Here is a 14,155-nt window from a genome sequence, read left to right as displayed (position 1 = left end):
TTTCATTTGAAACAGTTGTTTAGACAGTATGGATCATTTTATGATGAGAAAATTAACTCCTTGTGAAGGGTAGATTTCCAGTCTTTCTTGGTCATGGTGTGTCAGAGAATAAGAAAATTGACAAAAAATTCTGAAATTTCAATTTGGGGAGCGATCCTTCTAGTTTTCTAGGCAGGATAATGAATCAATAAAAGAAACGAGATAATGATATAAAGTAGAGACTCCCTTTGATGTGGCTGGACAAGGCATCACAATGTCCAACTGTTTTGAAGCAAAAGTCTGAAAAAAATCTGACACTAAGAACAATATTTTTTGACTCTTATTGGGTCCACTTTGTGGCTGAGATTTTTGATATGTAGATGGTGTCTGATATGTGTGAATTTCTTGGGTATGGCGACTTTTTAGTCCAGATTTCATATATAATTACCGTCACTGACATATTTTGTCGTGTTAGAGGTTCATGGGGAGCAGTATCTGAGTTTCCCTTTGCACCAGAGGGGGCGCTAGGTACTAGCTCTCCATAGAGACAACTACCTCTGTATCTTCAGAATGGTTGTGCCATCAAAATATACCACCTCAACCCTGAAAACAAAACATGTCTGGTGAAAATGGCAGAATGAATAATACCTTCCCTTTTTTCAAAAAAACCAAAAACGCCTCGATAGTTTAATCAATAAATATTTATTAAACATCTACCATGTGCCAGGCACAGTTTGGGGGATATAAAGATGAATAAAAGCTTCCTGGTTTCCAGGGTACTTACAGGTCTAGTCAGGGAGAGAAGCGTGCCACACTACCCAGCACGGAGAGGCCCATGCTGGGACCCAGTGCTCCATGGGCCTCACCAGTCAACAACGACTCAACAACAGAACAATAATGGCTAACATCCACTGAACACTTATTTTTTGACATATACCTCAGGTGCATTTGTAATTTAACCCACACAATAGTGGTCTGAGGGTTTTACTGACAAGAAACTGAGGCTGAAAGCGTTGGAGTAACTTGTGTGTGGTTATACAGCCGAGTTGGGATTCTCATGCTTGTTATATACCTGAGCGAATACATCTTGACTACTAGTCCCCATCTGCATGGATAGCATCCTCATAACTGGCTTCCCTGCTGCTACTTTGCCCCTGCAGTCCCTCTCTATGCAGTTCCCACAGTGGAGAACGTGAATCAGATCACGTGTCTCCCTTGCTTGGACCCTTTCAGGGGCTTTCCGTCACGTGTGGAATATAAGCTGACTTCTCTGCCATGGTCTGTAGTACCCTGCAGTTTGCTGCCTCCCGGCACCCCTTAAACTTCAGTTCCTACGGCTTTCACCCCGCTTGTTCACTAGGCTTTAGTCCAGAGATTGGCACACATTGTGTAAAGGGCCAGATATTAAATCTTACAGGTTTTGCAGGCCATTCAGCCTCTGTGGCAACTATTCATTTCTATTATTATAGCACTCAACTCTGCTATTATAGCACAAAAGCAGCTAGAGACAATAAATGAGTGTGGGCTGTGTTCTAATAAAACTTTATTTACATAAACAAGTAGCGGGCTGGATTTGGCCCCCATACCATAGTTTGCTGACTCTTGTTTTGGACTTACTATCCTTTTTTTTTTTTTTTAATTTTTTAATGTCTGTTACTTTTTGAGAGAGAGAGAGAGAATGAGTCAGGGAGAGATGGAGAGAGAGGGAGACCTAGAATCTGAAACAGGTTCCAGGCTCTGAGCTCTCAGCAACCGAGCCCCATGTGGGGCTCGAACTCAGGAGCAGTGAGATCATGACCTGAGCTAAAGTCGGATGCTTAACCGACTGAGCCACCCAGGCGCCCTCGGACTTACTATCCCTCTTTATGTTCCTCTAATATGCCAAGTCTCCCTACCTTAGGGTCCCACATTCTGTCCCCAGATCGTCCCTGAGCTGCCTCTTCCTGGCTATTAGCCCTCACTGTGATGGAGAGACTTTACTTGGCTGCCATATGTAAGCAGCTCTCTCCACCCAATCTGTACACCATATCATCTATTTTATTGCCTTCATGGCTCTTAAACAGGCAAGGTCCCATTAATTTGTTTTCTTGTTATTTGTGTCCCCTCTCTAAGGTAGCTCTATGTGAGGAGGAATCCTATTTGCCTTGTTCACTGTGGTATTTCCACCGACCAGAGCAGAGCCTGGGGCATAGAATAGATGCTTAGTAAATACTTTCAGCTGAAGCACAAGTCTGTCTGAAACCAAAGCTTGTGCTTTTAATGGTGTCTCAGTATTCCCTTTCTGTACAAATAAAGCCACACCGATGATAATTTGAGGAATTGATCACACTGCACCCTAGAGGACCTCTGCACCCTGGCAAAAGCCCTCCTCCCAAGTATTTTTGGGTGACCCAGAAAATATTTCCATGTGGGTAAGACTGATGTCTCACCTTGTGGGGTCCACGGAGTACTGACCCTTCTTATGGTGCCATCCCTGTCTTTGTTGACAGTTGCTGTGTCCACTGGGTGGCTTCACTTGAACCAGGCTCCTCTATCACTTACATTGCTCTGCACTCACCGGACACCTTGGATGTCTTGCAACATCACCTCTCGGTATGACAAAGGCCACACAGTGATGGCCATTGCTCCTGATGGGCACTGCTTCTGTCTCTGCTGAGAATCGACCCCTCTGAGCACAGCTGCCCCTGTCAAGCATTGGAGCCCTCTATTTCCAGTCCCAATAGATGCCACCACTTCAAAGCGCCATGCTGCTTCTGGCCAATGGTGGAGTTGGGAAGAACACCTATTTTTGTTTTCTTTCAACTTAGTGGTTCCAAGTTAGTGCTGCATGTGCCCTAAGGCCTTATAGGATTTTCAGTTTTTTACTTAACTGTCATCTCTCTTCCTAAGTATAATAGCTGATACTTATTATATGATGCTTATTGTGTGACAAGCACTGTTGGGGAGCTTTGTATTCATTAACTTGTATAATTCTCATGACAGAACCATGAGGCAGGAGCGCTATTATTACCATCTGCCCTGAAGCTAGAGAGGTTAACTGACTCACTCAAGGCAACTAGTATGTAACAGAAGTGAAATTTGAATCCAGACACAGAGCTTTAGAATTCACACTCTCAATCCCAGTCTATATGACCCAGGCATATGTCTGTGGGGGTAGGCTAGGGACAGATACAGGAGACCAACACCACACTGTACTCCAATTCTCCCTTTCCCTGTCATCCTGGGGCTTGTTACCTACTCAGTTAGCCCTCTCAGTGCCCTATGCGCACAATTCCTGCGTGCAAACCATTGTCTTCTAGATCTGTGCAGATGTATCTAACCATAAGCCGAGGGAGAACTGCCCTCCTGATACCCTTGATCAGATAAGTGCTAAAGTAGACGCTTGAAATGTGTCTGTAACACACAAAGGAGAAATCATGAACTCTTTAGGGAAGGAAGTGTAATTTGAACTGGATTCTGAAAGATGAATATGATTTTGCCATTCAGAGACTTTGGATAAAAGGGTATAACTAGACCGAGTACAGACTGCATGATGTATAAGGGAACAGGTTAAGACACGGTGAGAGGTAAGCTGGGGAAAGGAGAATGGGGTGGATCTTAAAGGGCCTTGATGCATGCTAAGAAATCTGGACGTTATTTTGTAGGCAAGTATGGGGTGGAAAGATGGGAGAAGTAGCAACAGCTTTAATGCCTAAGTGCTAGAGAAAAGAGCTCTCTAGTGTTCCTGTTGAGTAGAAGGTTTCAATTTATGGTTTAAAGTCTACTTGATGTCTGCTTGGTCTGTGGACTAACTTTTATAATATTGGTTGAGACAAGATCGTATCTTCATGGTTCTAATGTTAACTGAATACTTACAATGCCTTTATCAAAATCAGTTCCATTTTGCTCATTCCTTGTGATAAAGTTTCCTCTCCCTGTGCCTGTTCCCACCCCACCCTCAGCAGAAGTGGGGGTGATTTCTGAGTATTCTATTCTACTAGAATGGCCCTAAGAAGTTCTAGAACTTCTGCTCCAGAGGACCTCAACCATGGGAATGATGTCATACCTGATTGTCTTCAATGGCTTCATCCAAGTTAACCAGTCTTCTGGAGACCTCCGCAGAATCTTCCAGCCTCCTCCATGAAGGTTATGAAAGCACTGATTCTTAGTCTAAGAAGCTGCCTTCCAAGTACAGTCATCTCTAACAACTTTAGATACTCTTCAGTTTTTCATGGACACCTAATTAGGCATTTATTTACATTTCATTTTACTTACTCTCATGGCTCCCTTCTAAGTGGTGCACTAATGAAGTTCCTCTGTGACATCACAATGCTCCAACTGATGAAGTTTGTCTTCCCTTTGGGAATCAAATGCCCATTTGAAATTAATGAGTCTCTTGTAACCAAACTACTTTTGAATTTTGTCAGCTCTGTCTGTAAGAAATATTTAGACTTGCCTGACTCTTGTCAGAACAGGTATCTTATTTCTTTGGCAAATTTACATAAAACAGTAGGGAGAATAACCCCATCAATCTAATCTATGTGTCCCTTCCACCCCACAAAGAGTAGGGGGTATGGAGAGTGGGAAATGATTTCTAAGGTCACAGAGGAGCAGGATCTAACTTAATGAGCCTTTGAGGAATTAAAAAGAAATGATCAGTCTGAAGAAACATTCACCATCCTTATAATTGGTTCTGTTTTTCCAGGGTCAATCCGGGAACATGAATTTTTCTATTCCCATGATTTTCCAAGTTTTAAAAACAGGGGCACCCTTTTATTTAAAAAAAAAAGGAACATTTTTTTGATTCCCATCTATCAGACAGGTAACAGTGGAGTTACAGTGGTCAGAGGGGATAGTGTGTAGTCCCAAGAGCTTGTCAAATAGTGTCTTTCTCCTTACCCTACAGCTCCTCACCCCAGCCTCCAACTGCTGCAGTGCTCTGAAGAATTTGATGGGAAAAGACCAGCTCTATCCCATCCATTCATTCTAACATTTACTCTAAGAGGTACAGTTCATATGGAAAACGGTGTAAAGAAACATTTTAAGAATGGTCTGTTTTCTCTTCATAGTGAATTACTCTAGATTTCCCTTGATTACCATTTGAAATGGCATGACTTCTTCAAATTACTACAAAGAACACCAAAATACAGTGGTTCTCAGAAGCATCCGTCTGAAGGTCTTTGTCTTCTTCCAGTCCATTAATTATTCTTATATTACATGTATACTCTTCCCACCAAGAGGAGGAAAAGGGTCCATTTGCTTCAGCTGTAATTATTGCTCTATTTTCAATGTTGGGGGTGGGAGGAGCACTGAATCATACAAAATATATATCCTAGAACCATTTATAAGTGAAAACCAACTTAGGACTATTTTTAGACTAATTCTAGTCTTTTTGGAGAACTGGAAATATAAAACTTTAAAGTCATCTACGTTTAAAATTCAGAAGAAAAAATGAAAAACTTTATAGAAAGTAAATAATGAAAAACTAGATTTCTATGCCCCTATTGCCATTTCAGTTGATGAAAGACAGGAGGAGGGAGAGGGCCGGAGGGAAAGCATAAGATGTGGAGTGGCATGGAGCATGGGGAGAGAAGGATGGCTGGCCATTCAGGCACTTTCATTTGCTTCCGCCTCTGGGACTCCACCCAGGGTCTCCTTCATGGGTGGCATCACCCCAATCCTGCCCTGAAGTCACCTGCTGAGCTACTAGGAATAACCTGTACCTTGTCTGCAACTTGGCCAACACTCTTCTAAAAAATTTTTTTTTTATTAGTTTTCTTTATTTTTGAGAGTCAGAGAGAAACAGAGCGCGTGTAGGGGAGGGGCAGAGAGAGAGGAAAACACAGAATCGGAAGCAGGCTGCAGGCTCTGAGCTGTCAGCACAGAGCCCAGTGCTGGCCCAACTCACGAACTGTGAGATCATGACCTGAGCCGAAGTCTGACGCTCAACCGACTGAGCCACCCAGGTGCCCCTGGCCAACACTCTTCTTAATCCCTGCCTCTCTTGGCTTCTTGTGAGATGCCTTCTGGAAAAATTCCTGAATCTTCCTGAGAGTGCTTGCTCCCAATCTACTCTCCGTGTTCAAGGCAAATCACTATGCTGTAGTGGTTTTACTCTTTTTGAGAAGTGTTTTCCATGAGTCCAGGAGAAAAGTAAACATTAAAATAGTTTATTCTTTCTTGAGGTGTTCATTTTCCTTGAAAATTTTTTTGAGAAATGCCCTTTTAATTAAAAAAAAAATTAAGAATTCAGGGGCACCTGGGTGGCTCAGCCAGTTAAGAGTCCAACTGCAGTTCAGGTCATGATTTTGAGACTTGTGAGTTCAAGCCCCATGTTGAGCTCTGTGTTGACAGCTCGGAGCCTGAAGCCTCCTTCAGATTCTGTGTCTCCCTCTCTCTCTGCCTCTCCCCTGCTCATGCTCTCTCTTTCTCAAAAATAAATAAACATTAATTTTTTTTAATTAAGAACTCAGCCCTGATAGAGAAGTGATTTTCTAGAATACTGTTTTTTAAACATAAGTCATTTCTATAACTCTTTCATGACTTTGCTATGCCTGCATACCATCTGTGATATTTTTCTCCACATTTTTCTTTAAATCAACTTAATTTTTTTAAATGTTTATTTATTTTTGAGAGAGAGACAGAGAGACAGAGAGAGAGACAAAGCACGAGCAGGAGAGGTCAGGGGAGAGAGAGGGAGACACAGAATCCAAAGCAGGCTCCAGGCTCCAAGCTGTCAGCAAAGAGCTTGACGTGGGGCTGGAACTCATGAATCATGAGATTATGATTTGAGCTGAAGTCGGGCTCTTAACCGACTTAGCCACCTAGGCACCCCATCTTTAAATCAATTTAAAAGGGAGCAATTCTAAGTAATAAAATTGGTGAAATCAAAAGTATAATGTGATGTTATATTTTTAAAAAAATAGGTAACAATGAAAATATTTGGCTATGTGGCAACTAAAATTATCCTCCCAGCAGTAAATGTTCTACCATTTGGGAAATACCATTCATTATGGTAAGTGGTCTGCTTCTGGCTTATGACTTTGGATATAAACTTAGGGTTTATGCACCAAGAAGAAAAGAAATGGGAAAGCTATTGGACTAGATTGCCAGGAGCCTACAGGTCCCAGTATAAAATTTATTAAAATCCTAGAATTTTTTTCAATATAAATAAAATATATGTGTAATCAACATAAATAAAATATATATGCATATGTATTTTTCATTTTGTACCCTAGTTTGGAGTGATAAAATTATTCCAAGTCTGGGGCACAGAAGATGACGTTGCACCAGAACATCATTTAGGTAATTTGCTTGTTAGTTTCAGCCAGTCATTCCAAGTAGCGGCGCATTGTCCTGAAGGTGGTGTGGTGGCCCTCTCACTGTCCTGTATTTGTTATCCCATAAATAGACAGGGTTTCTGTGATTAAAAAAAAATCATGCTACTTAACAATACTCTGAATCAACCCAGCGCCTTTGTGGTTTCTCAGGAAAAAGATAAAATAAGGTTATGTTATTACTTTATATTTTCCTTTTGCCATAGAATTTCTTTTTCAGTTTCCAGGGCAAATAGAACAAAGGATAGGTTTTTATAATTTGTTTTTTTCCAAGAGTATGTTCTGGTGTCTCATTATTTGGAAGATTGCTATGAAAAGAAGGATCAAAAACATAGAAAAGCATACTTAATTGTGTAATTCATAATAATAGCAATTTTTCCTGTTCATATGTCTTTTTGGATGCATTTTTTTCCTGAGAAAGACTGAATGGAATAATTTTCTCCTTTTTCTCTCGTTTTTCAAAACTATTGATGCAACACAATGCATGTTCCATAATAATCACGGTTATCATGACTTTGGGGACGCAGGATTTCAAGTGCACATGCTGTACAAAGTATTTTATGAAAATTTTGATTCTCACGTTTGAGGATAATAAAAGGATTCCTTTGCTTCTTAGAAAGAAACCCTGAAAACAAACGAACAGACGGACTCAGTGCACGGACACCTAGCCGAGTCTGCATCTGGGAAGAATGACATGCCTTCAGCATGAAGTAGCTACAAGAAAAAGACATGTAATTAAGGAGGGGAGAAAATCAGAAACAGGAGCCATTAAAGAGACTGTGATATGAAGAACACATTGTACAGGAGATGTGACCACAGATTTCAGATCTGAGAGCTGAAAGGAAATGAAACTAGTTAAAATTCCACTGCATTCACTCCACAAGAGAAATAACATTCCTGTTCGATGCCACTTGCCACTTCTGTTTTAGAAACAATTAAAAGATGCAAATATTTGTGAATTGCTGTGTATGTTGCAATCCTGTTTTGAAAGCAAACAGTGCCCTGTACCTTAGGTTCTCACTGCTGGTTATGTTGGGATTCAGGGGTTAAAGCAAACCCTTCAGAATGAGTTCACCACTGCTACTCAGACAAAGGGACACAACTCTGAGACTGTGTTCTGTTTGCCTGCGAGCTGTTGCCTATGCCAAATGAGCATTTTACAAACCATTCAAATTAAGTTGAAAATTTGTAATTATATTTTCCCTTTTAATTGTAACTTATGCAAATGTTATATTCCAGCTGTAGAAATAATTTTCGCTTCAGACTACAACATCCACATCAAATCTAGCATGTAACACCCCGATACAAGATTCTTCCCAAGCTGTAGTTGCAGATTTAGAAGGCTGGAGTTGGTGCTGTTAGTTATGGCTTCCATTGCTGTTACCCTGCAGTTAAGTATAGATTGCAAAGTGGCAATAGAGAAGAGAGACACCTTTGCTATAATTTGCTGGAGACAATTTATGAATAGAGCACGTAGAAAGAGAATAGAAGGCAAACAAACAAACAAACAGGCACAAAGCCTAAGAAACCTGGATGTTTGGTAAAGTGAATATTGTATCCTTGCTGTAATTGATGAATCTGGCTTGCAGTGCATTAGATACAGGAAGAGGCTGCTTGTGACTCATTTGTTAATTGTCATGCATTTTAAACCATTTAGTGCAAACAGAAATTGAGTATTTTCCATTTTCAATGGAAATTTCACTTGGGGAAATCATGAATACCCTTAAAATTTTTAACCAAGAGTGAAAGAAGCATGGATTGTCTTAAACACACACACACACACACACACACACACACACACACACACACACACGATGACACATGTGTGAGAAATAAAAAAGAAAAATCCCCCCAACTGCAGTATATTCTGATTACTGAAGTGCCTTCTTTACATAAATTTGGCAAAGTTTTCATATTCTTGCTAGGCAAACATGCGGGACCTTGATTTACTACAATCCAGTTGACCAAATAATTAGCTTTTTGTGTTGAACTGTTCTGGAAGCAATGGGAGGGATGGAAGAAGAAAGTTTACTTCACATCCTTAAATAATTCACCATCTTGTTGATAAACAAGGCACTATAATAAATGACACTTGGGTGTTTGTAGAACTAGCAGAGAGCTCAACACTTCATGTCTCAGTGGGGCAAATAGATCTAGTGTGGCCTAGTGATTTGTTCAAGGTCACGCCTAATAGTGGTGAAAACATGTTTCTAACTTTGGAGGTCTAACTTCTTTTCCTCCGTTTCTTTCCGTCATTGAGGCATCTGTTAATTGAAATTTGTACAACTAAAGAATCTATTTGCTAAATATGGGTCCTTCCTATACTTGCCCATAAAATGAACTTCAACTCAGTTAGAAATTGTATAGGTTTTAAAATACTTTCACAGGTCCTAGATAGAGATTGGAAGCTTTTGTTGATCTCTAATTAGCTCTGATTAGTTAAGATTGATTTTTAAACTGGGAAAATCCAAGATAAAGATCCCATGGCCCTGAAAAGGATGCTGTAAATCCATAGGCTTTAGGTCAAAGAGCAAATGATTAAAAGTCCAGATTGATTCTTCTATAAAAGGGCAGCGCAAGGAAATGCTAAAAAAGAATGTCCATGGACAAAAACCCTGGTGGTGTGTGTCATAGCCTGGGAATGCTAATGGCCTAAGCCTCATTTATTACTGCTTTTGGCACAGTCTGTTACATAAGCAGCTCGGACAGTGACTATACTCGTGTAGAGCTTAGGGGCCAATGTCTACAAATACAACTGGTGATAGTAGGGCTGGTGCTTTGCTCTGTGTGCCAGGATTTCCTACAGATAAGTATGGCTATGCTTAGTTCTTTATAAACCTATGCATTCATTTAGCAGTTCATGTATTTACTGATTCATTCATCATGAATTTATGGGGCATTTACTATGTGACAGGCAATATTATGTTTAACAGTGGGAATACAGGTTGGCAAAGTAAAAATTAAGTAATTTATTTAATGAATATCTACTACCTACATGTAAGTTACAGTCTGATGGACCCAGAAGTTCTTCATTTCCAGTCTCAGCTCTCATCCATAATGTCAGCTGTGCTGCCTATGTCCAAAGCCAGATTAGTGTCCCTAGACCTCTCGGCGTCTCTCATCCAGCCAAACTGAATGTAGACCCAAAGATGGAGCCTCTCCCTCCTGTGTATCTTACCAGAAGGGCAATTTTCAAGCGTAACTCACTGAAGGGATCCAGCCTCTTCTGTAGGATTGTGGGTAAAAGCACGGACTTTGGAGTTAGATTGTACGGCCGGCTCCACTAGTCACAAGATGAATGTCCTTACCACATATTTAGTTTTCTCCTCAGTAAAATGAGTGTACTCTGGAAAGGTTGCGGAGAGGATTAAATTTAAATAAATTAATGCGTGACACTTAATAAGGCCTGACAAATGGTGGCTAACGAGTACCATTTTGCTAAAATTTGTTCTTCTCTCAATACTGATTTCCATTTGCAAATGATGTCTCTTGCCTGCCATGTATTAGCTTCATGTGCTCATGACATTTTGCTGTGTGAGTAGTGACTTAGACATCTGGAGTTTGCAAGAATTTTTCTGGCTCCTTTTGGCTACTTTGATATACTGCTAATTGTTTAATTTTCTAGTGGTCACCTTGAGTGGGGCCACTGAGCTCATCTATGGATACTTTCTAGAGGGCGTCTGGAAGTGCAGCCTTGAAGAAGGCCGACCTATGCTGGCTTCCTTCCACAGGATGACTGTGATTTCTGGTGTGTAAATTGCTTCAGAGTTCCTTGATCTGTTCTTCTCCTCCCCTCCCCCACCTTTGCTTTCTACTTTCTTTCTTTCTTTCTTTGTTTTAATTTTTTAATGTTTATTTTTGAGAGGGAGAGCAAGAGCACGCAAGCAGGGGCAGGGGCAGAGAGACAGGGACAGAGGATCAGAAGCGGACTCTGCACTGACAACAGAGAGCCCAATGTGACACTCGAACTCAGGAACCATGAGATCATGACCTGAGCCAAAATCAAAGTCGGAGGCTTAACCAACTGAGCCATCCAGGTACCCTTCACTTTCTACTTTCATTTCTCTCTCTCTTCCTCCTCTTTCCATCTAGTCTCTGAGACATTTACAAACACACATTAACTCCACAGTTCCTGACTAGGGTATTATCTTTATTAATGTTTGCAATTTGTGTGGATTATAGATCTTTCATGACCTCTGCAATGCCCCAGGATATGCCACTGCCGTTTATGTGTATAGTCTTCTACTTTGATGAAATGCAGATAAATTGAAAAATCTGCCAAGAATCGTTGTCCTCGGGATATTGGGAAACAAGCACTTTCATAGTTAATTGCGTGCGCGTTTTTAATCGTGGTCTAATAAATTGGCTTTTCCTTTTTATGCCTTTAAATTTGCTCTCAGAAATATCTCAGAATATTAACATTTTTGCTTCACATGTGGTCAAATGTTCATCCTCAGAGTGCATGCTGAACTGGGCAGAGCAAACAAAATCAGGCAGAGTAGGCAGAGATTTTTTGTAAGGAGGAAGTAGGAGAAATTCCTTCAAGCCTTGAAATGCTATTAGGCATTGGGGTAAGGAAAATTCACAACATAATATTTTCCCCATCTTGCTAACCTTTTTTTTTTTTTTCCCTGAGCAAGAGGTCTCTATCCAGAGTTTCTTAGTCTTTAGGGCACACAAGAATCACTCAGGTGGCTATTAAAATGCTGATTCCCAGGCACCACCATCCAGAGATGGATGTCACCGGATGACTTGGGTCCTGGCATCATTCACTTATCTTTTATTTTTTAAATGTTTATTTCTTTATTTTGAGAGAGAGTGAGAGAAAGTGAGTGGGGGAGGGGCAGAGACAGAGGAAGACAGAGAATCCCAAGCAGGCTCTGCACTGTCAGCACAGAGCCTGACGCGGGGCTTGAACTCATGAACCATGAAATCATGACTTGAGCCGAAACCAAGAAATGCTTCACCAGCCGCCCCTGGTATCCTACATTTAAAACCACAATGATGCACGAGGACTGCTTTACTCTGTCCTTTGGTTTCTACTCTTGGCTCTGCACCTTTTTGCAGGCTTGGCTAAGAAAGCTGGTGCAAGAGGAGGTGCCTGGTAAAACAGATGCAGCCATGTCAGAGCTGTTTATTCAGAGCTCACAGCACTGCCTAATACTCAGTGCCATTGGGTTGTTGCTCAGGGAGACACCTATGATTCCATTAATTATTTAGGGATCCAAAGTAGCCACCATTAATGAATTTGAATGTATTACAATGATCCTAATCAGAGTAACAGATGCAAAATGACAATATGATACACACAATTTTTCCCCCAGCGAGTTACACACTATTAAGGTCTGTTGCAGTCAATGAATCCAGATGCTTCCACACTCTTACTGACCATGAAAGATCCTGGTTTCATTACATGAAAGAAAATAAGTTCATCCTGTCATCTTGCAGAGTTAAAGCGGGATCCAATTCAGCAGCTGGTAAGGCATCATAAGTTGGTTTGCAATAATCCTGCTTCCATTTCAGGATTGACTGAGTGGAAGAATTCTATTGCATCTGGGCTTATCATTCCCTTTACATTATTTTTATGCTTTCCCAGATGAGATGGTTTACTCTAGCTAAGAAAGCCTCTGATGGACTAAACAAGTTTTATACACACACTGAGTGAGAAAAAGTGAACTATTTTTATCGAGGGTAAATTCATTAAAATCAGAGTAACAAAACCAAAGTCAACCATGATAAAATGGGAAGCATAAAGCTTCTCAAGAGAAGAGTATATCCCTAATAATGTTGTCAGACTCCTGGTATGCATGAGGCTGCATGACAGCACTTCCCCCCTTCTTGTCTTAGGGATCATACAAAAGGAAAAGAAAGAAAAAAAAAAAACAGAAAAGGAAGAGCCCCTGTCATTTTCAACCAGGAGACAAATATAAACCACAGACTCGGCAACACCTGTTAGAGCTGCCAGGAGAAGCTGACACTGTGTAGTAGCTGTAGAGGAGGAAACAAAAAGAAGCAGCCCAGATGGTGAGACATCCCGGGGATGGTGGAACATAGGGGGTGCCAGCAAAAAGTACTCTTCCTGAAGGGGCAGGGCTCACTTGAAGTGCTAATGTTAACAAAATTGCACAGGAATTCAGGTTAGCAGGGCTGGTGTGGGAGTGCTCCTCTCCCGCTTTGAGAAATACAGTAAAGGGCTTAATAAAGAATCTGAAGATGAGCTGTATTGGCAGGGAACAGCCTAATTCTAGGGCAGCAGTGAAGGAGAATGGAGCCTGGAAGGCTACCCTGGCCCCTCCCTAGTAAAAGAACTTCTTGAAAATGGCTGATTTGGGAAATTGTAACTCATTCACTGATGAAAAGTTGTGTTTTTTTTTAATGCATTGCTAGAAAGATTCTGTGATGAAAAAACGTGGGAAAAAGCAACAAAACTAACCAGCAGATGGAGAACACTCCTAAGTAGATAAAAATCTTGTCCTCACAATTTTCTATGAATTAAAATAAAAATATACTCAATGAAGCAATTACCTTGATGAATGAAGACCACAAAGCAGAAATAGAAGAACACAGAAGAGAGGTGGGAGTCAAAGGAAAATATGAAAGATATACTGAAATGCAGAATAAGTTTGCTGAGTCCTCATGGGGAATAACTGACAAATTATTTTATTTAAAGCTGAGAGATAAAGTAATAAAAGTGAAAAGTTTATTTATCAGTACAAAGATAACAGAAAATTAATAATATACCAGTGGGTGATGAAGGGGAGAGAGAAATGAGTAGGAAAAAGAAAGAGAGGGAGAGTAAGAAAACAGCACAGGTGACTTTGCTGCACAGTATCTGGGGCCTCATCTGAATGGCTGGGGGT

The 14,155-nt window shown here is 40.7% G+C and overlaps 1 protein-coding gene and 1 long non-coding RNA gene across 10 annotated transcripts in view; one reads left to right on the top strand and one right to left on the bottom strand.

Annotated features, from left to right (window-relative positions):
• Positions 1 to 6,554, bottom strand: part of LOC132672827 (uncharacterized) — a 40,583-nt gene extending 34,029 nt beyond the window's left edge. For 3 of the 5 annotated variants that reach the window (XR_009607718.2, XR_009607720.3, XR_009607721.2), the window contains exon 1: positions 3,835 to 4,014. This is a non-coding gene — a long non-coding RNA (uncharacterized LOC132672827). The other 2 variants (XR_009607717.2, XR_009607716.2) reach the window with 1 other exon arrangement.
• The window catches only part of RWDD3 (RWD domain containing 3), a 249,599-nt gene that overhangs the window by 69,317 nt on the left and 166,127 nt on the right, over positions 1 to 14,155 (top strand). The window contains exon 6 of one of the 5 annotated variants that reach the window (XR_013557485.2): positions 7,912 to 8,254. The exons of 3 other annotated variants lie outside the window; for them this stretch is intronic. The gene's annotated coding sequence lies outside the window, so the exon portion shown is untranslated. Of the gene's footprint in view, positions 1 to 7,911; positions 8,255 to 14,155 lie in introns of those variants that run through there. One more of the 5 variants, XR_013557484.2, reaches the window with a different exon arrangement.

Source organism: Panthera onca, chromosome C1, assembly GCF_046562875.1.
Source record: "Panthera onca isolate mPanOnc1 chromosome C1, mPanOnc1 haplotype 2, whole genome shotgun sequence".
Classification (NCBI taxonomy): domain Eukaryota; kingdom Metazoa; phylum Chordata; class Mammalia; order Carnivora; family Felidae; genus Panthera; species Panthera onca.
Note: the sequence above shows the minus strand (reverse complement) of the source record. Positions and strands in the feature narration are given on the sequence as shown.